Source organism: Alligator mississippiensis, chromosome 4 (assembly GCF_030867095.1).
Source record: "Alligator mississippiensis isolate rAllMis1 chromosome 4, rAllMis1, whole genome shotgun sequence".
In the NCBI taxonomy this organism is placed as follows: domain Eukaryota; kingdom Metazoa; phylum Chordata; order Crocodylia; family Alligatoridae; genus Alligator; species Alligator mississippiensis.
Window position 1 is genome coordinate 248,048,640 of NC_081827.1, and position 22,977 is coordinate 248,071,616.

General features: G+C 46.8%; 1 protein-coding gene across 3 annotated transcripts in view; it reads right to left on the minus strand.

Moving 5' to 3' along the window:
* Nucleotides 1–20,971, minus strand: part of GLI2 (GLI family zinc finger 2) — a 270,831-nt gene extending 249,860 nt beyond the window's left edge. Inside the window, exons 1-2 of one of the 3 annotated variants that reach the window (XM_059727488.1) lie at nucleotides 20,149–20,971; nucleotides 19,651–19,805 (exon numbers count right to left, since the gene is read on the minus strand). The gene's annotated coding sequence lies outside the window, so the exon portion shown is untranslated. Of the gene's footprint in view, nucleotides 1–19,650; nucleotides 19,937–20,148 lie in introns of those variants that run through there. The other 2 variants (XM_019480421.2, XM_059727489.1) reach the window with 2 other exon arrangements.
* Between the last annotated feature and the right edge of the window lie 2,006 nt (nucleotides 20,972–22,977).

Below are 22,977 nucleotides of genomic sequence, written 5' to 3' on the forward strand. Positions count from 1 at the left end.
CAGATAATATTTCTCCAACACCTGAGTCGTAATAAAGCCATTGCTGTTCTTTCCAGTCGTGTAGAAAGGTCCTACTGTACATTTCCTGCAATCAAGTGATCCGGACAAATAACAGCCCTGCCCTAAAATAGCTGAAATAGTGCAAAACCACAGTTTAAACAATTATGTGTGGTGTGCATACAGTGCTCATGGAAGATGCCAGACTGTAACCCCTAGAGAAAAACGTCCTTCACCAAACCAAAGATCTTGAACAGGTGCTTGAAGGCAGCAGGGTAAGTGCCCTCCGTGAGGCTCACGTCAGGCTGAAGAGACCTCTGCGAAGGATAACAGAGATACTACAAATAAAAATAACAATAATACCATCCACACATTAGGTACTCTCGGCCAATACTCAGTGCCCGTACTGAAGTCTCGGGCTGGTGCTAGTCTACTAAAAACTAAACCGAGGCCAATAATCAACCATCAAGTATCAATCCTAAACAGCGCTCAAGCCAACACTTGATTGTCCCAAGGTTTCTCATAAAGGCCCATGACAACCTCCTTCTCTTCCGCATGCTAATTCTTCCTACTTCCATATATCTGCATCCTCTCCAAGGAGCACAGATCCACACATTACCAAAAATGAAATTATTCCTAGTCTTAACTTCCAGTCGGCACGTTCTTAAACAAGTTCCAATACCAGGTTTCACTGATGTAGACTGTATCGAATAAAGCAACTAGTTAGATGCACTCTTTTTCATATAAACCACTGATGACTTGAATTTAGTATTAGGGAGAAATGAATGAGCGTGAGGGGTGCTCATCATCAGAAGTGCAATACTTGACCCGACGATGACAAAACTTGACTGCTTTGGCAAACTCTGTTACCAAAACGTTTCAGGTTGGAGGCCACTGTAGGGACATGCAGAGATGTTCTGCTGCCGCAGGTGATAGTCAGTCCAGGTGGGCCCCATCAGCTCCACCCAAGGGCGTAGCTGCCTCTGAGTGAGAGAAGTGACAAAAGGGGACCCTCAGGGAGCAACTTAAGAAACAGCCAAAAAGAGGAGCAAGCTCTGGCAAGAAGTTTGTGTTTATGATCATTAAAATGTGTGCACAGGAATCCTCGGGAGGGAGTACGCTTGGCCCCTATCCAGCATGCGTGCACTGTATTAGGAGCATGCCAGCTGCATATAATAACCGTCTCTTCTTGCTGCGAGCTCACCGAGACGGAGGCTCACGGGAGGACCTCCGAATTTGCCAGCTAGCACAAGCAAAGGAAATGTGGCAGGTACTTTGTGGGCCTGACCAAGACGGCGGGCATCGCAATAGAAACAACAGTCATCAACTTCAAACGGGAGCACGACTACTATGTGCTCTTTGCCAAGGAACCAACTCTGGAACGTGAATAGTTTCCTTTTTACATGTTAGGAAAACCAAAGGGTTTTTAAAATATTGAAAGCAAAAAGAAAAATGAAAAGCATTTGTATTATCCTGTTTGGCGATACGGGAAGACGCAGCAAATCTGATCTCTGCCTGCCTCCTGTCATAGGCAGTATTAGCTTGTATCAGACCATGTGTTTAGAGAACTAAGTGCCAGGGAAAAATAATGCTGATTCAGTATTTGTCTAGCCTACGACAGAAAGAAGGTCTGCAATCCTCGGTGTTAATGTGCTAGAAAATTATTATAATACCCTACATGAAATTCCCCAAAGACACTTAAACAGATGTTTTGCCACAGAATTCACTGTAAAGTTGGAAGGTAACCTTGGATATGTAAATCTAATCTGGGTAAATTAATACCATCTTTCTCAATAAAACAAAATATTCACATCTTTCAGCCGTTCATTTATTTAATATCCTCCTCTTAACATGTAGTCTATCCTTCAATTTAGGCACTTTCAATAAATACAAATGATAAAAAAAATCTATAGAGCATCCCATACAATAGCAGGGCAATAGTCCACACCAAAATAATCAATCGTCATTGTCAACCACCATATTGTCATCGTCTCCTAAGTCACCTGAAAGAAGAGATCATCTTAGCACGCGGAAGGGGCACAAATCTGAGCCCGATAGGGTAAAGGGATGGCAGGAGGAAGCAAGTTCAAAGTCACAAAATCCCAGTGGGAAAAACCTAGCCCACAGCTTCCTCCTTTTTAACCACAGACATTCAGGTGGAGGATCTGCACTGAGCCCAGCGGTGGTAGCACTACCTCGGTGGAAAGAGATACTAGAGATAAAGTCCTGCAGCACTGAAAGACTTTTTGCTTAGTTGCAATACAATTAATTATCTTTAGATGCTTATGAGCATAAAGTGCACACGGAAGTACACTTGCATAATGTGCTATTTATGTGACGCTGTTGGTTAAGCAGACGAGCACGGTCTACCCTACAATTAGACTCTGGATGGATTCGAGGCACAGTTCTAGGTCCAGCACATTAGCGTAGGCTAGTCACAAAGTGACAGGCACAAATAACTGTAAGGAAAAGACCACATCAGAAGGAAACAATCAGTCAAAGGTGGAAGAAAGTGGTCTCGGTCACAGCGGTACCTCCGCTTCCAAGAGCAGGCAAATGTCTACCTAGACCCTTCCATTATGAACCTGCTACAAATAGCAGCCACTTGGCAACTGGATATTATATTTGAGATTTTTTCCCATGGCATGTAAGCTACCTTATTCTATGCTCTTGCAAGGTCCAAGCACACACGAGAGATTCAATCATGCATTCAAACTGTTTCAACCATGCCAGGTGAGACAGTGAAGTAGAGCTTTGTGCCGCTCATATACTGAAGACCTTCCTCTAAGACGGTCATTTCCAACCAGGATCCCACAGCACCTCGGAGTCCCACCCTATCCTTTAGAGCAGGGGCGAGCAATTATTTCGGGCAGACGGCCTCTCAATAAGTTTTGGCAAGCCATCGAGGACTGCATGACAGGCAGCCGGGGGCAGATAAATATTAATTTGCTAAATGTTTTAGGGGCCTCGCGGGCTGGATATAATGGCCTGGTGGGCCGCATCCAGCCCGTGGGCTGCATTTTGCCCACCCCTGCTTTAGAGGGTGCCACAAGGTAAAAGGAGATACACGCAGGCTCAGGCTTGTCCCCGATTCCAGCCCCCCCTGCAAGGAGATAAGAACTGTAATACATGCATTAGTTTTTATTTTTAAATTGGGTGCAACTCAATTCACAAAAGGTATGAAGGGAAGCCTCGAGTCCAAAAAGGTGATGAACCACTGGTCCAAGACATCTCAAAGAAACGATCAGACTCACTTCCACCAGAAACTCTCAACAGCGCCCCTGGTCTAGGGTCTCAAAGACCTGTGACAGCACTAATACAAGCTCACTGATACCTCGTCCTTACTCATTACCCGAAAATAATCAACCAATCCCAAATGTATAGTTTCTGGCCCACGCTTGCATTGCTAAAATCCCGAGCATCTGAGAACTAGCTCTGGGTTCCCTCTAAGTCCAGAACTCAGCCATAACTTTGCGCAGAGAGGCTGATGTCAAGAGGTGAATCAAGGAGGCAAAGCAGCGGTGAGCACAACACTACTCTAGGCTTTGTTTCCTAGGCTGTTACCCAGTATCCTACTCGCATTGCAGCAGTGTTCCTCAGTACCTTGTCTCACTTCAGGGCCAGCTCTACATAGCTGTGTGGGAGGAGCCACATCCATTGCAGATCTGATCCTTGTATAGGGTGTTCAGAATGGTGCACTAGGGGTGCACCAGTATGTCGTTTGGCTATCGGATTGGCACCGATAAAAGGAGAAATTAAGTTATCGGCTATCAGCTTTTTTTGGTTGTTGCAGTCGATAATTGTGGCTGCATGCCCAGAGCACCTTAGTGAGAGTAGTAGTCCAGTCCCCAAGCTCTCAGCAAACCTACAGGGCCTGACAAGCAGTGGGAGGAGAAGGGGGCACCCGGGAATGGTCATAGAGCGTTGCACTTAGCAACAAAGGGACCATTATGGGGTCCTCCTGCTGCTGCTGCCACTGCCATGGCAATGCTGCATGTGCAGCAGGGGCCTGAGTGCTAGGACTGCTGTGGAGACGTTGGGCGGCAGGTGGGCGAGGTAAGGCACCATGTGAGAGACATTGTCCTCTGCTGGACACCTTTGCAAAAGAGGCTTTGCCTTGGTAGCTGTGGGAGCTCGGCTGCATGGGACCCATTGGTGCTAAGGCAATGCCCTGCTCTGGGGCTCTAAACATGCTTGGTATCTCTGTCTGCACGAGGGTCCGCCCTATCTGCTCAGGGTGGCATTATGGGCTGCGAGGGAACAGGGCTGCAGGTAAGAGCCATGGGTGAGGGAGTGACATGCATGGGCATGAGGTGGGCACTGCCTTCCTTATCAAGGGCTGGAGCAGACAGGAGGCGCGCATGTGTTATAAATGCAAAGCAAAGAAAGGTTAATATCAGTAGTTTAAAATGCCTGGCAGTATTTTTAAATATCAGTTATTGGATCAGCATTGGCTGATATGGTTAGTTAATCATTAGCTATCGGTATCAGCCAAGAAAATCTTTATCGGTGTACCGCTGTGGTGCACCATTTGTTAAGATGACCTTCTTGTTTCAGTAGCTTGACTCTTCTCCTGTGTCCCTTTTCCTACTCACTACAGTGTAGCCTGATACTTGCTGTTTATCTGTAGAGGCTTGTCTCTTGGTCAGGCTTTCTCTTTATATTCTTTTAGGCCTGTGTTTTGTATTAGTGCATGGTGATTCCCAGGGGATTAATCACAAATGGTAGTTTATTATTTTGGAGTGGCCTTCATGGCATGAGCCAAGCTTTATTGAGAATCATACAATCTTGCAGTCTACATTATGAGATGCCAAGAGATGGTTGACTTAATTTGGTCTGAATCAACTTAATTATCCAGTTTCTCAAGGAACTTGACTGTAGGTACAAAAGCTGCAAACTTATTCCCCTGCAACATCTTCTCAAATGTAAAGATAGGAACTGAGAGGGATATGTCAAGCTGCGTTGGATAGACACAGTAGCTGGAAACTTAAGTTATGAAGAACACTGTAAAATGCAATGTTGAACTGAATTACTTATAATTAAAGTTTAAAATTTGGTAGCACTGAGGTCAGTGCAGATTCTCATCTAGGCCCTTGAGACTAGTGTGATCTTAGAGGCTCATGAAGCTGCTGCTTTTATGTTCTGGTAGCTGGCTTCATTATGAGAAAATGAGAGGTTAGGGCTTTCTACACAAGTGTAATTAAAGGGGTTACACTCTTAATATAGTAGCCACACAGTGCTGTGATTTGGTTTGCCTTAGTGGATGGGACCAAATCTTTTCAAGTACGTAACCTAATAATGGCATTACATCTGTAACACTATTTCACAACATGGTTATTATGTAGTTTGGCCTAGTCTGTGGATGCTGGACTACATCATACCACAGTATGATTGGAGAACTGGATGAGAACAGGATGGGTTTCAACACTGACAAGTGCAAGGTGCTGCACCTGGGGAGGAAGAACCAGCAGCACATCTACAGGCTGGGGAGCTCCCTTCTCATCAGTGCAGAGGCAGAAAAGGATCTTGGAGTCATTATTGATGCCAGAATGAACATGGGCCGACAGTGTGGGGACGCGGTCAGGAAGGCCAACTGCACCTTGTCATGAATCCACAGATGCATCTCAAGCAGGTCCAAGGAGGTGATCCTCCCCCTCTGCGCAACACTGGTCAGGCCGCAGTTGGAGTACTGCGTCCAGTTCTGGGCACCGCACTTCAGGAGGGATGTGGACAGCATGGAGAGGGTCCAGAGGAGGGCCACCCGCATGATCAGGGGCAGCAGGGCAGGCCCTACGAGGAGAGGCTACGGGACCTGAACCTGTTCAGCCTCCACAAGAGAAGGCTGAGAGGGGGATTTAGTGGCCTGTTACAAACTAGTCAGAGGGGACCAGCAGGCATCGGGGGAATCTCTGTTGCCCCGAGCACTCCCAGGAGTGACAAGAAATACCGGTCACAAGCTGGCAGGGGGGAGATTCAGACTAGACATCAGGAGGCGCGACTTCACTGTCAGGGCGGCTAGGACCTGGAATCAACTTCCAAGGGAAGTGGTGCTGGCTCCTACCCTGGGGGTCTTTAACAGGAGGCTGGATGAACACTTTGCTGGGGTCATTTGACCCCAGTACATTTTCCTGCCATGGCAGGGGGTCGGACTTGATGATCTGCTCAGGTCCCTTCCGACCCGACCAACTATGAAACTATGAAACTTTCCCAAAAGTTTTTCCGGAGAAAGGAAGACGGCGTATGAATGTCACTAGGAGAGAATACTTTATTGAGAGACTTGAACACAGCTTTCACTACGAATAGCTGGCACCTTGTCACCCAATAGAACAAAATGAAGCATGTCCTGGATGGCTGTCCCACGTGTGTGCGCACACACAAATGGACCCGGCTACGTGAGCTAGCCCACAGCACTGAGTGATGCTAACTTCAGCTCTGGGATCAAAAAGTTTAAAAAATCCCTCACGGGAAACATAGCAACCAAAAAAAACTGGAAGGGACCACCCAAGCCATCAAGGCCAGTCCCCTGCCATTACAAGCAGCCACATAATTACTGTCACAGCGAGGGAAAGCTCAGCTCTCAAACCCAGTGGCGGCTGCCAGATTTATCAGGCTATACGCTGCCGCCACCAGTTCTGTTACACGAGATGTGTCTAATACTAGGGTAGAAGCAAGTAAGCTGCAATAAAAGGCTTTAAGAATTCATGTCACATGATGGGTTTGAATCGTCAGGAGATGTCTGTCGCTGGGACACAAGCTCCCTTCTTGATGTGTGCACGGCACGTCACCTCTAATTGCCGGCGGCTTGCGAGAAAGCACACCATCGTCACAATCGCGGGACTTGATCTGTGCGTGGGACTTCAGATGAGACAGGCCGAGTTACGCTGGTGTCTGAGACATGGCTTGGGTGACTCCTTTCTCGCCCCAGCGAATATACTAGCTTTTCACAGACACTGCCAGTTTATACTAGCTTTCCCCTTTAACACCTTATCATTTGGTCCCACGCCAGCTCCCGGTGAGTACCCAGTTAAATGGCATGACACCAAATGCATTTCCAGCAACCTTACTTCCTAAGTGACATGTTATCAAACAAGCCCACTGCCAGCACAACACCAGGGTTGTAAATAGTGTGTTGTAATTACACCCAGGTGTAATAAAGCCCTCTGTTCAGGTCCATCTTTACAAAGAAGTTAAGAAATAATTCACTTCTCCAAGAAAGAGAAGGCTACAAGCCAAGTCCAAGACACGCACTGGGCTCCATTCTTCCAAATCTAGACATCTGGATTCAGCTGATTAAGGTTTTGAGTTCAATACACATGGGGACCCTAAGTCTGGTTCCTAGGGTCCATCTCTCCACATCACAAATCACGGGAAAATGGGACACAACTTGCCACGCTTGGTAAAAGAGAGCCCAGGCCAGCATACAAACTCTCAAAGTGCATGGGCACAGCAGGGCATGGCAGTCTGTATAATAACCATCCTGTGCTAGGGGAAATGGGAACGGGGGAAAAGGTGCTCTTCACATCTAGGATGCGTCATCCCTTGCAAGAGATGCTTTTGGCTGTGCAAACTTGGCCTTATTACTTTTTAGCCCCCATTTTTCCCCCCACCATCGCAGATGCTATTTGAATTCCAATCCCTGCTCCACCCCACGTGCCCCGCTATAAAACAGCGCTGTTTCAAAAGCACCACCTTTTTGGTGCATAAATACATGGATGACAAAGGCAGGGGAGACAACTGTGGGAAAACTGCCTTCTGCCCGGCCATGAGCCTTCCTCTCACGGTCTCTGTTTGTCCCTAGGTTGCAGCTGAAAGCAAAGGAGCGTTCCTGGAGAGAGATACAAAACACAGCAGCAATCTATTGCTTCAGGGTCTATTGGAAAGCTGTCAATAAAGCAGGGTTAGATCCTGTGCTGCACCTCCAGAGAGCCCTTAAACCACCTTTGTGCCCGCCTTTTGCAGGAAGCAGAACGGCTTTCCAGTAGAAATTGGCCCTATGCAGGCAGATCTACCTTATGGTGGAGCAGTAGCGCTACCTCCTCTGGCACCCGACACAGGCCGTGAGTCCGAGGCCACGAGGAGAGGCAGACTACCACCCCATACGGCTTGCCCACTGGGCTGCTGTGGCTCCCCTATTCGGCCAGCCCACCCGCCCAGTGCTAGACTGGGTGAGGGGAGTCCAACCTGTGGTCTATAACACCTAGGAGAGCTTGGCCCCCAGTGAAAAGGCTGTGCCTGGCTGCAACTAATGCAAGATGGATGGGATGTTATTTTAAAGACTGCTTTGGAACAGCTCTCGCAGCAGGAGGGACCCACCAGTTCCACATGAATTTGTGTGTTTGCTTTCAATTTATTTTTCCTGACCTTGTAAACAATAAAGTGGGTGTTTTTTCTCGGGATGCCAGCAGTCTCCGCTCGCGCTAGCTAGCAAGCCCGGGCTGTTCTTTTCGTGAGACTGGGTGTGGGGTGGAAAAATCATCCAAGGGAGGTAGAAGAGGCTGAGTAAAAATAAGATTCCAGGAATAAAACCCTTCTAATGGAAAGCTGTCTCCATTTTAAACTCTCAGGTTACAAACGGATCCAGTTTAAAAAAAAAAAAAAGACCCTGAAGCATATGACACCGCCCAGGAAAAAAAGTTTGCAATGTGTTTAGTCATACAGCAAGCTCTTGATCTTCACATCACAATGCATCTTAAACATCAACATCAACCGCTCCTGATTTAAAGCAGAAGAAGCACTGTCCTATTCGGGCCGGTTCAGATCTCTTCTGCATGTTTAAGCCCTTAAATGGGCAGACAGCTTTGCAGGGGGCGATGGGTACGAAAGGGCACTGCTTTGCCATTATCCCACTACTGCGCGGAAGTGAAGTAAGGAATGAGTTGATTTCATTAAAACTAATCTGTTAGATTGGCCGGGGAGGAGACGATATAGCTGGGGGGGTGGCTAAATAACAACACATGGTATGCTTTCCAAATGTACAATAACATGAGAAGCTCGTCTGTAAGTCTGGCACTAAGGAGCCTGTGGTCTGGCAGCAGTAAGGATTTCTGCTTTTTATTTCTGAAATCATCGCAAGCATTTGATCTGGAAGCCCCACATCATCTTGCGAAGGGAAGGGCATAAAATCTGAGCTTACGTACTGTACGTTAAATGAGTCCTCGCTCGCAGACTCTGTGCTCTGGCTCCATTTCACGTCATTAAAACAATCCCAGCGCTTTAAAAAACAAAACAGTGCCGTGCCAAAAGCCTGCAGTAAGAACCACTGGCACCAAAACAGTCAAAGCGCGGAGCTTAATTCCCTGCTTAATAAGACAATTAAAGAAGAGTATTTGGATACAGCAGCCTGCAAGTACGAACCCACAGCGCTGGTGTCTCCAAACGCATGTCGATCTGACGGCTTTATCATAAAGCATCTGTCACAAGCAGATGCCACCAACACCTGAGGAAAGTGAAAAATAAAGCAGGTTAACATAGCTTTGATATATGCAGAGATTTGCATTGTCCAGGATGCCTAGTTATGTAGGCATTAAAGGGGCAGTTTCATTACCATGCACCTTTGCCTTTGCAGTAAGAGCCCTACAGCAGTGACCCGATATACAACAGAAGAAAAACTATTGTACGCCGAAGGGTTTTGAACCCGTCTCTCCGCAGTCTTATAAAGGCTATAACTACATGAGTGCTATATTTGCACACGATAAAAGAGCACTGCCGACGCATGGACGAAATGATGTATAGGTATAGAGCCGGTTCCCCCAAAATAGAGCTCGGTTGCAAACGAGATCAGTCGCAAACGTTTCTTCCCACTGAGCTTCTCGCTACTCCAGAGCCCAACCAGACACAGAGAACGAGATAAGATAACTGCGGTGATATAAGAACTAATTAGTCATTTCATTACAGGGCCACAAGACAGGGCGCTCTGCAGTTTGGTGACCTAAAAATGCCGCCGACGACCTTAAAACTCATGCTCAAGGGTGACCAGAAATGTGTAACCTCCAGGGGAAGAGGGCGAAGCACGCGCTGCCTAAATCCCATTAGCTCACATGAGATGGCGAAATAGCATAGACGTAAAGTTAGGGAGAGGTGTGACATTTAAAGCAATCCGCCTATAAAACAGCACCTGCAGCACTGCACTTTGTTTGAACTTCTGCACCGATGGTGCGGCACTCCAGCCTACACAGTAAGTTACACAAACGTGCTCAGGGATGGGTGATTTAGTACACCCAGAAGGTATGCCGTTCGGCTAATAGGAAACACAGCCTTCATCTTAGCAACTAACAATGTGTAGCAAGAGAAAATGGCCCTGTATCCATTACAGGGCCACTAAACTGCAGTCACCTCTAGGGCGAAGGGTGGCAGCCCATCAAACACAACACACACGTCAGGAAAGGAAAACAAAAGCCAAGAAAAGAGGGGGAGAATCCCTGGTCTGTCAAGGAGCATCACGGACATGTAGCATTCACGTGGGACCTCGATTCTCATCCAAAGGGCCCGTCTACAGTAAACTACGCAGAACTGCTGTTTATCCTGCCTTCAATGGATGGAAGACAGATACTGGCTGGTGCGATAATGGCCCCTCGGTCTGTATATCTGAAGACAAGGGAACCCTGGGGATTGCAGCCACCAGATCCATTCAATCCTGCACCCTCGTCAGACCTCCCTCTGGTAAATATGATTTTGGAGCACACAATTATCAGACTGTGTAAACAATGCACGTTTCAGATGCTCACTTATTCGTTAAGGCTAAGTACAAACACTCAAAAAGCCTGAGGTTGAATCAATTCGGTCTTTGCAGGTTAGTCTAAACTGCAGAAATTAAATTGAAACAGAAGTGAACAGACGTTTACCTTTGACTTGGGTAATGCAGCCACATGCCTGCAGTAGCTCAGGTCAGAAGCTGAGGGCTAGAGCACAGCTCTCTGGCTGTGTGTTTGCTTCCGCTTCCTGAGGTCTCTGGGATTTGCAGTCCAGACTCGCTGCAGCAGGACTCTGCAGGGTTGCTCATCACTTCCTCTTCCTGCTTCCAGGTGCCTCTGGGATTTGTAGTCCACAGTTGAAGCCAGCAGTAAGTTTGAGTGGAGGAAGGGGTGTTTAAACTCCCTCCCTGGCCCCAGACCCCAGCTGGGGTTTGTCTGGAGGGGCCAGTGCCCCCTGCTGCAAACTGGGCTGCATCCCCATCCAGCCCCCTCACCGCTCCAGCTAGACAGCATAACCCAGCCCAGGACTGAAAAGCATGCTGGGTTGCTGGTGGAGACTGATTTAACTAAAACCAGGAAGGGGTCTGGGACAGACATTGCATAAACTGATTTGACCCAAATCAGTTAAGTCTGATACTACAGTCAACCAGGTTTATCTTAAACCAGTTGCAGCCATTTTGAAACTGGTTTATGTGCACTGAGCTTCTGTTGTGTTACAGGTTTAAACCAGCTTCTGATCACTTAAACCGGTTTATGTGCAACTTCTGTCCCTAGCCTAACTATGAAGTTCAGTTGACATTGTAGTCTGTAATGCAGACATGCCTAGGCTAGCGTTAAAGAAGCTAGCTCAGGTCCTGGAAGCAGTCTTGCTGCAAAAGCATGGGGCTCAGGATGAGTTAATATAAACTTCTAAGAAGTCCATACTGAGCTCTGAGCTACCACAGCTACACTGCACCCACTCCACAAGTTAATTTGAATTAAGGTAGCTTAGGTGCGCTGCTGCACTGCAGCCTGCAGCGCACATATACCCTGAGGGAGACCAAAGGAAAGCAATGCCTTTGGACATCCTTCCTTCTGCAAAATGCCATGTGTTACCAGAAAATGAAGAGGGAGGGTAGACACTCTTGAGCGATATGCCCCATAACGAATTTTGAAATCCTGGCAAAACTGACCTGATTTTGCAAAACATTTTCATTTTGATGGAAACATGGAATAGGGTCCTGTTAAAGTTTCTGTAGCTAGCACCAGTCAGGAAATACCAAAGGCACGGTTGTCAAAGCAACATGATTAGCTCCATCATGGTGCACACATTGTGGGACATTCATCTCTATGCCGACAACCGGTTACAAAACCCACCAAGTCTTATACTGAGAGGAGCATCAGGCTAAATACCTCCCAGCCACAAAACAACATAAATAGCCTTTCAAATTATCATGTTTGGTTCAATCTTGCTGTCTACAGTCTACTGCGTGGACATGAGCTGAACAAGGGCCAGAGCCTACTGAAGGCTACAAGACACACAAATAACAGCATGGGCGACTCGGGACTGCTCTGAAAAGTTTCCAAACATATTTGTTAAATGGAGTTTTCTTCGGCATATTCAACAGAATTTGTAGCGCTTGGCCAATAAAGAGCAGACATTACTGTAAACCTTGACCCCTGGCCACAAAACTTCAAAACCTAAATATATTGTCACTAACTGAACATGCACCATGTATCAAACATAAGTTCCTTCGGTCTGTTTATTTGAAAAAAAATTGAGTGATGGGCTTTCAGTCTGTCATCAGACCAGAGTGACCTCAATTTTTTGAAGAATAAAGTCAAAATCTATTCTTATCTTCAGAGATTCAAGATGTATTTATGTGTCAGGCTTCCTCTCCCTTGTCCTTAGCCTTTGGGAAACGCACTAAAAATGATATCAAAGACTGAAAACCCAGCGATCACATCCACATTCACCTCTGACCCACAATGCCTGTAGCTCTTGCTGATTCTTCAAACTGTCCTGAACATATGGTTAGAGATTGCCGTCCGCCGGAACGGTGCTCAGCGTGGATTTAAGAGTGAAATAAAGGCCACTTTGCATAGTAAACACACACTTGTACAGCACTGCTCTTTGGAAACCCAAAGCAACTTTGGTTTTTGCAGTTGTCTGCTACTTTGTATTCTTTAAAGTCTTCTTTCCTTCACCAACACCTCCGTCTCCCACAAATATTTGATTATTCTCTTTGAAATGTCTCCGTAGCACCTACAAGAATAATATGCCGAATGCAAACACTGATTGATTCTCTCCTGGCTATCAAGATGTGCTTACACAGCAAATGCCCACAAATCTCACATTTCATGTTTAAAAAATATGCACTTGTATTTTTTTTTTTTAAACTCAAACATAATGAATGAGCTTAAATATTAGAACTTGAAATTATTAAGTAAATCATGGCACCTGTAAAGCTTCTATTTGCATACCATTAATTCATGATGGCATGTAAAACAAATTCATCATTCTTGCTATATTATAGCCTGATTTATGCTGGAATTGGAAAAAATAAAAATCAGGAGCACAAAATTATGTTGACAAGATGTACGTGCTTTTTGAGGCCTGAGTTGTTGTTTTTTTAGCGCATCCAAACAACTAAATTATGGGAAAGAGGGGTGGGAGAAAGCATCTTTAAAAATGAGTAACACGCTGGCTTCATACATACACACTCTCTAGTTATTAATGTCAAGCATGGTGAAGATACCCTAGAAAACCATTACCATTCATAGCCACTAACAGCCATTAAATTTCAATCAATTCAACTTAACACAAGTGTACTTCAGTGGCCCTTACAGTTCCTTATAGATGTGGCTCAAAAAGTCCCGTCTGACTTATTGCATTGTCCACCACACAAAGAGGCATTGCTAAGGACCGCTCTGAAAAGGAACTATCTTGGTCTTCGGCACTGATGCTCTTTTAACACCACAGTAATCAACAGATCTTTCTTTGAAGCAGGGCTGATAAAGGGGCCTCTAGTCGGACTCTACAGGTCAATATGAAGCAGGGAAAATCATACTCATTTTAGCTAAGGATAGTTCTTTCCCGGTTGTCAACAAAAAGCGACCGGATATTTAAAAGGTTTTTTTTCAGAGAACAATAGTAAGTGCATCCAACTGGTTTACATCACGGAAGAGCTAATCGGTTTTGGAGCTGCTAGACAACTTTCCGGTCACCCACTCAGCTGCGATGCAATGTATGAGCTGGACAGAAGTTTTATTTCACGTTCAAGCCCTGCGCATCCAAAGTCCTGATGTCTCTCCTTACAAAGTACAGGCTGACACCATTGTGTTGGGAACCGTTTTCCCCGCTCTGTTTGCTTCCATGAAGCGGTGCCCTGCCTTCTGGACGTGGAATTTATATTCCACTGACATTAAAGCAGTTCATACACTGCAGCTCACAGCTCAGAGAGCAGCGTCAAGGTAAAGACTGGTTACTCCAAAGGGGTTTCACCCGGTTCACTTGCTGCTTGCATGGAGGGCAGAGGCCTGCAGCCCTTAAAATGTCCTGTCTCACACAAGAAAGGAGGCTCTCTATAAACAGGACAGGAGACCAGTGTCACTTAATGGCATTCCCTCAGCAGGTTAGAAAATCCCTCGAATGGACCAGGTCAAAATTTCCAACCCCCATTCCTGCAACTGCACTACTCCAGTTCATGCAACCGCGGCAGTGTGCAGCATCACAAAACCCCTACGTATGCAACATCAAAAAGGGTAGCATAAATTGTAAGATATCCAGATACCTCTGCCCTATGTTGGCGATTAGCCCACGCCTTGGCAATACCGCCAGCCCAAAGTCGCTGAAATGTTTTGAACCATTTTGCAGAAGGTTGTAGGGAAAGTTGTGCCAAAAAAAAAAAAGAAAGTTCTGCATCCCCATGCTTGGAGACATAATAGTGTTTCATTCAGCCTAGCAAAAGAGGAGTTCAATGGATCTCCGACTAATGTGAACCTCCATTTCACGTTTCCCTGAACAAGCTGCAGAAACAAAAGGAACTGCTGGTAAAAGTATGTTCTTCAAAAAAAAAAAAAAATCTTTTCAATGGCGGGATCAAAAATAGCCATAGTTCAAGTAAATCAATCCATGGAAAATGTCAGCAAGACTTAATCATGCTGGAAGCCACATTTAATTACAGCTTTTTAAGCTCAGCTGGGAGAAAAGAAGAGACTTAACTATGTCACCTGAGATGGTCTAGATACAGAAACTATTTGTAACTTAACAAAAACATTTGCATCACAAAACGCTCCAGGGCAGCACCGCAGTAAAGGAGATGTGTAACGAGCAGGGATCACAGCACCAAAACAATCAGGGTTGTAAATAACGACTAGTAATCTGTGATCATTTCCATTTGGCTTAATTACCAGGCAGCAAACATGTTTTCTTCTACCCGAGGTAAATACTTTCCAGAATACGTGCCTTATCATATTGAGCTCTGCAAGCACCCCAGCGCAAAATCTGACTTTCAGGAGGGCCGTTGAATCAAAATAAAAGCTAGAAAGAGAGTGCGAGAAGTGCCACAACCGGACTCGCTACATGACCGCGCGTGTTCAACAAACTTCCCTGGAGCAGAATTACTAGTTTGGCCATTACAACTGTATCTACTGTAAGGACTGACCCAAGCACACATGCAAGGCAAAGGGGCGGTGGCTAACGGGGGGGGGGGAAAAAATTCCATCGGGTGCTAATGAATAAAAAGTCCCTTTTATTTTACTGTTGTTTTTGGTTCATTAAATTTTCCACAGATTTGCAGAGAAGAAAACGTGATCAATAAACCTTGACAAAAGTGAACGTGTGAAAAAGGCCAAAGAAAGGCACAGGAAGATAAAAGTGATATCCCGATCACAGATTTCAGAGGCAGATGACCAGAGCTCTGGGCTGCTGAATAATCTGAATAGACCATCATTTCTTTACAGCCTTTCACTTTCTTTTCCCTGACTGTTGGAACTCTTCATTCAATACAATAGTAAATGCACTAAAACTTTTTTTCTTATGCTAATGGCTAAAATCGGGTACTCACAGTTAAAACACACTTCCCACCAACTTGTTTTCTTTAAAAAAAAAAAAAAAAATTAACCTATTCAAGTTAAACCAAAATGTCAAAGACAGCTTAGAGCTCACTCTCAGCATTCCACAAAATTAATGTGGGGTTGGGGTTTTTTTTTCTCTCCAGCAGATACATAAAGAGAAAAAAAAAATAATCTTGAATTGGGGAAAAAGCTGCTAAACTCCCTTCAGATGAGAAAGAGCATTTAGAAGGAAATAACATCATAAATTCTGCCATCTAAGATCCCAACGTGTATCAATAGTCGGAACAAAAAAATTAGAATAATCTACTCAAAGGTGACAGTCGGTCTCAAACAAATTTGAAGCAAGAAAAAGTATTTCCCATCAGCTAATGCTTTTGAGGCATCCAAAGCCCAATGATGTCAGGATAAAGGCTCCCACTGATGACAACTGGCTTTGCATCGAGCACCAAGGCAACTATTCCAAAAAATTTCCATTCATTTTGGGTGTCCACCTTCAGGCACTGAGGCCAGACTTTCCCTGATGCTAAGCAACCACAAATCCTACCCAAATTCCTGTTGCTCTGAACTTCTGAGTATCAGGCCCTAGATGTCTCAAATGGGCTGCCAACAAATACGTATAAATCATGGCCCAAATAATTTGTCCTTCCAGTCATCGAGTTTAGCCGACAGGATTTAACTTCCCATGGTACATGCATCACAGGCAGAATTTCTCACTGCATGTCTGAAAGGAAAACATATTTCTGCTCTTCACCGACTCAAGAGCTTCCTCTTTTCTCCCCTTGCCCATTATATAATACAATGCGTGTTTCTTGAACCCCCCAACGCAATGCCCTCTTGCACGAAACATCATTCGTGCCACTGTTGTTTGATGCAGAACGACTTCGCAGTCCTCCCTTTTTTTTTTAGGGAACGCAGCCAAATTTGGCAACTGCCAGATCCTCGGTCCTGCTCCGCCAGCGGTGCAAATGCAGCTGTTCTTTAAAATACTTCACGCAGGTACAGAGCCCATTTCTCAAGCAACGCTGTGGAAACCGTTCCCATCGGGAGCCGGGTGGACAATAGGACAAGCTGCCCAAACTGAATGTCCCAGCAGCGAGGATGAAGTGCAAATATCACATTTCTATGAAGCCCTGGAAGCTGCATAGAAATGGAGTGGCAACTAATTAGTTTGATACTATAGTCACGTCTAATGTTCCTAAGTAGCCTCTTTGAAAAACTTGCTGCCTCAAAATCCTCGGTCAGATTAAGTGGACTCTTTGTGATGGGGCAATAGATAGGTGTTTGCTGCACAAATACATATAGATTTCGGGGACCGCTTACTGAATCCAGTCTGCGCTAATCTGCACTGGAAACTTCACTGTGAACAGAGCACTTCTCAGAGCACAAAAAGCATGAAGTATTTGTGTACCTTTCAGACTGCCGAGCAAACAACTGGCTTACAGTAAGCCACCAAAAGCAGAGGGGGGCAGTTCACTGGGTTTCTGCTTCACTTTGGGATTGGGATGATCTTTGTGTTACTAGTAAAATGCTCTACCACCGCCTGCAACCAAGCCAAAGTTTGGGAAAGCTGTTTGAAACAAAATATTAGCATCCAGGGGTGGGGGGGAATAAAACTTCTTGTGTCATCCAAAAACAATGGTGTCCATAATAACTCTGAACTCATCCTCGAGCAGTCCTTTTTGCCTATGGGTGATTGCAACCTGGCACTAGAAGGAAAAGAGCTGGCCCAAGGTTTAAGGGAAGCAAAAACTGTCCTTAGCTATAAAAGCTTCAATTTCTTTTCAAATCTAAGTTTAAAAAACAAACAAACCCAAAAACCTGGTCATTTATATAATTTAATGGCAAAAGGAAAAAAAAAAACCAACAACAACTATCCAAATATTATTTCTGTATTTCAAGTGGCCTGGTAGAAATCGAGGCTGTTGTGTACTTGGTACATCAGCTCGAGTTCTGTTTTCTTTTAGAAGCTGGAGTAACTTCAATAAAGTTCCTCCAGACTGACACCGCAGCCAATGAGAGAAGAATTTGGACCGGAGCTAATTAGGGGCTAATTATTTTTCTCAAATAAATGACCTAACATAAACAATATTTGTATGCCTGCATACATCAGCTTTGACATGCTGGGGAAAAGAAAAAAAAAACTCTGAAGGCAGTTGGAAGCAGTCTTCAAGATCTGTTTTTTTCTTTGAAGAACAGCAGTTGCATTTTTGGGCACTTCAAAGTCGCATACTTTCGGCAATAACAACATTCAAGATCAAGTGAAGCTGACTTCACCTTGCTTTAAAGATTAGCTCTTGTGCACAGCACAGGGATGGATAGACAGGATCCTTAGATTAAAACCAGTAGTTCTACTTTACTTGGTGGTGTACTTTCAGGTCCCAGGACCAGGCCATACTTTTATTAGATAGCCAGTTTCAAAAAAGTTATTTACACGGGGGAAAAAAAATCCTATTGATATTACTGCTCTTTTCCAAACACGTCAGATGTGCTGTTACCTTCGCTACGCCACTGCTGAGTACATGCAAATGCTTGACAGGTGTCAACGATAACTGGCACTCCAGCGAAAATGCAAAGTGCCATAGCCACACAGCAGAAAAGTTGAACCAAACTAATTCACCCAAGTGAATGTGCCGTACACCATAATTACCAGGCATTTCAGTCTCAAGCAGCAAAAGTGATCATTTAGCAGAAGCTCTTTCTCCAGGTGAATGCAAAAGAGAAACAAACACCCTTTCTCCCCTAGCAAATTTCAGCAAATTAGTTTTAGAACTGAAAAAAAAAAGCCTAGGAAGGTAGCTAGAACAAACAGATCAAATCAGCGAGTCGTCTAACAAATCAGCCTATTCCACCCGCTGTATATTTTGGATTTCACAGTTTATTTACTTTATTTTTTTGGCACCAGCTCCTCTGTGCATGCCAATACAATATTTGTTTAAATGCTATTTTATGCGGCATGCTAGCAAAACGTTGACTTTCAAATTCTCGTACATCCCAAGAGCCTCAACTGCAGAAAGGGGGGGAATTAAAAAAAAAAGGAGGGGGAAGACTTACAACTGCTGCCTTTATCTCCACCGATTCCTTTATCAAACTCTAAGCAACGCAAGGTTTGTGCATCAAGGTGGGCACGTATTTCCAGCAGCGGTATGAAGGGAGCACGCAGCCACTTGATGCATGGACACTGTACATAGGAGCGACGTGCATTATAGAGGGGTCCGCACCCCTCTATAACATGAGTTGCATCCTTGACTTGCTCTGCTACGTCGGCTCACCGACAGTCCAGCCTCGGCCTCTTCGCGGGGGCAGATCTTTGCACGCCCTCACCCCCCCAGCCGTGTCCCATGCAAGTTTTGCAACAAGCCCATCACCGGGAAGCCTCCTTCTGCCCCAGGGCTGCTTTCACTGATGGGCAACCCCATCCTGATCCCCCCCCCCCAGGTCTCCTAGGGAATGACAGCAATGAGTGGAGGCAGAAAAGGCATCTCGAGGAGCTGACCCCCCCACCCATCACCACCACCTGATTGTTTTAAAGCCACTGAGTCCAGAAAGAGGTGGTTTGGGGGGGGGGGGGATAAAATAACCCCCTCTCTGCTCTCTAAACCCTTAATAGGATTGGCGCCCGGCTCCCCCGAGCCGCTCCTCATCGCACAGGGATCAAGTTGCAGCGGAGGATTTTTGAAATTCCTCAGCAAACAGAGTGGGGAAAAGAGAGAGAAAGAGCGAGCGCAGCCCTCCCGGGTGCGGGCGCACCCCGGCGCCAGGCTGCGGCACCCCGCGCGCGGCGCGGCACGGCACGGCACGGCACGGCACGGCTGCAGCCCCACCGCCTGCCAGCTGCACAGAGGACCCTGCTCCCCCCACTCACCCACCCACCCACCCACCCACCCCCCAATGCAGCAGCACTTACCTGCTGGCCGCCCCTCCCTGCGATGCGGGAGCCAGGAGCAACTTTCCCGGCTCAGCCGGCCCCCATCACCCCCGCGGGGCGTGGGAAGCACTCCTCTGGTGCCTGGGGGGGCTCCTTCTTCTTCTTCTTCTTCTTCCTCCTCCCGTGGAGCCGGGCTGAGGACGGTTTGGGGAGGAGGAGGAGCAGGGGGAAGGGGAGGGGAAGACTTTAAAAAAGTGCTGGGGGCCGCGGAGGCGGCTGCAGGCGCGTCCCTGCCCTCCTGCCATCCATCATCCCCGGGCAGCCCCCGCCCCGGGCTTGGGGAGGCTGCGGGGAGGGGGATCCTGCTCCTCCCGAGCCCTGATGCAAGAGGAAAGTTGAGACAGGAGCAAAAGCAGCAGGAGGGGGGAGCTCCGCCGCCCCTGCAGCCCCAGCCCACCTCCCCCTTGCTGGACTGCACCCTGGGCTCCCACGCAGGAAACCAAACCATCCCCCCTACTCCAGTAGAGACAAACCCACCTCGCTCCGCCGCGTCCCCCTGCACTCCCAAGCCAAGCGGGAGGCTGGTTTGCCACCAACTTTTGGGGCGGCAAGGCACAGAGAGTCAGCCTGAAGTTTGCCTTCCGAAATCCCCGCTCCTCTCGCCTGGGACAGAGGGGATCCGGGCGCCTTTAAGTCAGCGCCGCGTGGAAAAGCACCAGCAGCATCGTATTCCCTTGGCTTCCTCGGAAAGTCTCCAAACACCGCTGCGTTTCCCACTCTCTTCTCCTCCGGCAGGTCCGCCAATGCAAGGGCTGATCAGCACAACGTGATTCCCAGACACAGGAAGGACCTGATCCACACACCGCCAGGATCCACAGGGAAACTCGGACTGACTTTTAATGGGCTGTGGATACGGCCCTGTTTTGTTCGGGGAACAATGGTGCGCGCGATCCCAGGACCTGACCCATTTCCATGGGCGAGGGTGGACAATCAACAGTTCTGCCCGGCAGGAATGTGATGCATTCGGGGAGTTTCAAATCCACGCAGCTCAGCCCGAAAAACAGAGGCTCCCACTGTCCTGGCCTCCCCAGAGCGCTTGGGCCTGGGGCAGCGCACTAACCATTTGCCCCAGCTGAGAATCTGCCCCTGCAGCCAAACAGGGTGAGATGTCCAGCTGCCCTTCAGTAGGCAAAACAGTCATTAAAGAGTCTCCCTAAATATCACAGGCTAAACTTTCTCCCCTAAAAGATGGTAGTTCTTTGAATCCTCACTTGCTTCGGCACGGAGATCCCGAAGGGAAAAAGAAGCCCCCCTGAATGTCTCCGTCTGCATCGATCCCTTTCGGATGCATGATTATCGGGGAGAAAGCGGCAGCTTGCTGATGGACTCTCACCAATCGGGGCTGCCTCCCGCACTCAGCTTAGTCTTTGTTTTGATTTCTGTGGCTGTGGGATTCATTAAAAGTTTCTAAACACAACCAGATGTGCTGGTGCAACGCAGCTCGCTTTGCAGCAGGCAGAATCTAGCCACAACATCAGCGGATCGGACCGGGAGAGGACGAGGACTAGCGGTCCAGGGGCTCTTGCTTCACTACCCCCTGGCAGTGGCCAGAGCAAGGGGGCATGGCCAGGAGGCTGTGACATGCCACCAATCCCTAGCTGCATTTGCAGCCTCTAATTGATGCCAGTGCACTAGCCCTGGGCACAGTGATCCCAGATTTGGGACAATGCAGGCAGCAAGTGCGTGCCACCTTGGCAAACTTCTTCTTTCTGCCTGGTGCCACGTCCAGCTCAGCTCGCCTCCCATTTTAAATAACCTCAAGCCCCACTCTCTCCACTTCTGGCACCTCCAGGTGTCAACTCTGTCAGTTTGAGTCTGCTTCCTGGGGCATAACCTCCATCAGTTATGCCTCTGGGACTTGCCAAGACTCAGACCAGCACTACCTGACTCCTAACGTCCTGTGTCAAAACAGTTCCTTCCTTCCACCATGACACAATGTCCTTGTTGGCGGCCTAGTTTGCCAAACCTTCAAACTGTACCTCCACATAGAGAGTATTTTATGTCATCAGACACTTTTGTGGCACTTTGCACTAAAGATGGCCTGATTCAGGCTGAATGTTTGATTTCCCAACAAAGGTTGCATCTCCTCTCCACTGGGTCCAAGAAGGGACTCTACCTTTTTCCAGCTAGGGTCTGCAAAAATGAACCGCAAGGCCCAGGTGTTCTTGCAGGTTATTTCTAGTGGGGAGGGACGACTTGGCAATTTGGGGAGGTTGCAAGGAGTGACTGGACAGAAGGCTTTTACAGCACCTGGGGACAGATCAATTCGTGCTACACTATGGTACATTATTATTGTAAATTTATAAGGGTATGTAGACCCAGAGCTTTGGGATGGCACACTGCTAAGATGCAAAAGAAAGCAGTAGGGGAAAGCAAGGTTGATCCTGAGCAGTGTTTTGGAAATATGGATGTGATGGAGACGCATGTGCAGTTCCTATCAAAGGAGAGAAGCCCATTAGGTCTTCAAGACTAAGTTGAAAACCCTTTATGATGATGAGACGGTCACTTGTAGTGGCTGAATCTTACCCCAAAGTTTGTTCCTATGTAAAGAATTTGACATACCCCCTGTCACTGGGATAGGCCTTTTCTGGACATCTTCACAACTGACAAGTCTCCATCGAACCAAACACAACGCCACTGTTCCTAACACCAAACACTTCCAACCTCATCAGGGTTTCCTCCTTCTGGCGTGGCAGCACGAGCAGTTTCACTCATGGTCTATTAACCCCCAGAGCCAAAACTAGGAGGCACAAAGCTGTAGGAAAGACATAAAAGAAAAAGCAGTCCGTTTGTTTTTGGACCGAGCCTTGGGAGACTAGACCAGCCCTGGGATAAAAGCCTTGGGGCAATAACCAATTGCTTCTCTCATCCCAACTTCACCCGTTCCTCTCTTTTCTAAGCTGTTTCCTAAAACACCCCCTTGTAGGCGTTTACACGCAGGCACATGTGAACAGGTCGGTCTGTGGACAATGAAGTTATCTTGATTAGAAACATGTTTGAACACATGATGCAACTCTTTGAACACGTGGTGCAAATCCATCTCCCACCCTCCACCCCACCACCGCCCAACCAAAGATAGTTAACTCCTGAATGATGAATCGAGGACAATTTCTACCTGATTTTCAAGCAGCAACTGAATACAACCCATTCATTTGCACACAGCTGCCACAAGACAGTCTTCTCCATCTTTATGCCTTGAGTGTCACCTCTAATAGTGGTATGCATTCATGTGTCTGAATGAACTGGCAGTTGATATCAATTAGTCAAAATGTTAACGCGGGGTCAGAGTCCAACATCTTCTAATTT